Below are 1,908 nucleotides of genomic sequence, written 5' to 3' on the forward strand. Positions count from 1 at the left end.
CAGCAGCGCCGTTGATGGTGATGGGGGTGTGTACTTCTCTGCACCTCCGGAAGTCCACTATCAACTCCTTTGTCTTTGCGACGTTGAGGGTGAGATGGTTGTCTTGACACCAGTGGGTCAGGGCGCTGACCTCCTCCCTGTGTAGCCGGTCTGGCCTTAAACTCTTATTGCCGTTAGTTCTCTGCGTTGTGTTGTGCGAATGACCAGAGGAGTCAGCTCTCACTTTGCCAGCTGGGTGGATTTATTCTCCCAGAACTGTTTAAAATAAAAACAAAACAGTACAGCAACTTCACTTTACTGGACTTCTGCATGAACACCTCTCCTCAGCGGGGCCTCTAGGCGACTGAGGTGCAACATTACAACAAATCCAATTACCAAATAATACTGCTAAAATGTATTTATATTCATATATAACAAACAAAAATGCACTGCATCGTGAACATATAGTGACAATTACCTCATCAACAAAATTATACTTTAGGGAGACTTCATTTACCAGTGGCAATTTTACATATTTACAGTAAGTTGAAACAGTGAACATGAATCACAAACAAACAGAAGATATAACCAGTTCACATGACACAAAAATAAAAGAGGGAGCTCACATACCTGTTTAAAATAAAAACAAAACAGTACAGCAACTTCACTTTACTGGACTTCTGCATGAACACCTTCAAGGGAGAGAGAAGGATAGCGGACCACATGAGAAGCCACGTGCATGCTCCTATGCTCTCATCTGAGACATGCTAACTAGCATGTTACAATAAAGTGCTGTACTCGACAGAGAAACAATAATTCACACTAAAACATCTAACAGAACTATGAGACAAAATGCACAAAGGGAACGAGCAGTGTTTGAATTACTTTTAGTTACTTTAACTGTGTTTATTTGCTCTGTAACTGAGAACACTAGCGTACGCTCACCTCTCCTCAGCGGGGCCTCTAGGCGACTGAGGAAAATAGCGCGCAGCTACAGGAAGTGACTTCATGGGAAGTCAAAGGTCACACAAACAAAATAAAAGCTCCCAAAATATAAATACAGAAAATAAACATATATAAATAAACACATATACATAACCAATACTGACAAAGCGAGATAAAACTGCAGGATGGATCTTTGGTGAAATATAAATTATTTTTTAATACACCCGTTACACCTGCAAGTCTGTGATACACCTAAGAATCTGGATGCCTGTATTTTATTGTTCTTCATTCGATGCTATTCTAGTTTAATCTGTTTTATTCCATTTTTATGTTGTTATATTTTTGGTCACTTCTTTCTTCTTTTACTCATAAGGCAATCTATTAGTCTATTTATCTGCTGAAGACAATGTTCACTTACTGTGCATAACCTTTCTGTGAATATCCCATACTGTCTTATGGTGCTGGTACTCTCCATAGTCACTCTGTGATTTGCTGTGGGGACCAGGGGACTGGGGACAGGGTTAGGTTTCTTTACATGTATGGCCGCAATGCCTGGAATCGCTCTGCAACTTTACTGCAATTTGTTGTGAAAAATAAAGAGTTTTTAATAACAAATGATAGCACAAATATATTTACATCCTGATATAGAAACTATTTTAGTTGTCCTTTCAGGCCTTTCAGGCCTTCCAAGAATGCAGCACTATGCCTGAAATGCCTCACCTCATGGATGTGTCACAAACCACCTCAACAACTGTACTGTGAACCCCTGCCGAATAACTGAACACTTCATCTTATCTGTAAGAGAGGGCTCAGCCAGCCTTCTGCAGGGGGCTTTACCTCATACTTTGTTACTCCCCAAAGCTCCTGATCATAGGTGAGGGAAGGAATGACGACCAACCATTAAATCAGCAGCTTCACAGCAGATACTCTGCCAATCAGCCGGTGAGTCTCCTGCTTGTGAACAACACCCCGCGAACCTGAACC

At 41.1% G+C, this 1,908-nt stretch overlaps 1 long non-coding RNA gene across 1 annotated transcript; it reads right to left on the reverse strand.

Moving 5' to 3' along the window:
* Positions 1–219: 219 nt before the first annotated feature.
* On the reverse strand, positions 220–1,149 carry LOC113028893 (uncharacterized). Its single transcript, XR_003273295.1, has 2 exons — positions 672–1,149; positions 220–317 (listed from the first exon to the last, which is right to left on the reverse strand). It is a non-coding gene; the product is annotated as an uncharacterized LOC113028893 (long non-coding RNA).
* Between the last annotated feature and the right edge of the window lie 759 nt (positions 1,150–1,908).

The sequence above is a fragment of the Astatotilapia calliptera genome, chromosome 2 (genome assembly GCF_900246225.1).
Source record: "Astatotilapia calliptera chromosome 2, fAstCal1.2, whole genome shotgun sequence".
Classification (NCBI taxonomy): domain Eukaryota; kingdom Metazoa; phylum Chordata; class Actinopteri; order Cichliformes; family Cichlidae; genus Astatotilapia; species Astatotilapia calliptera.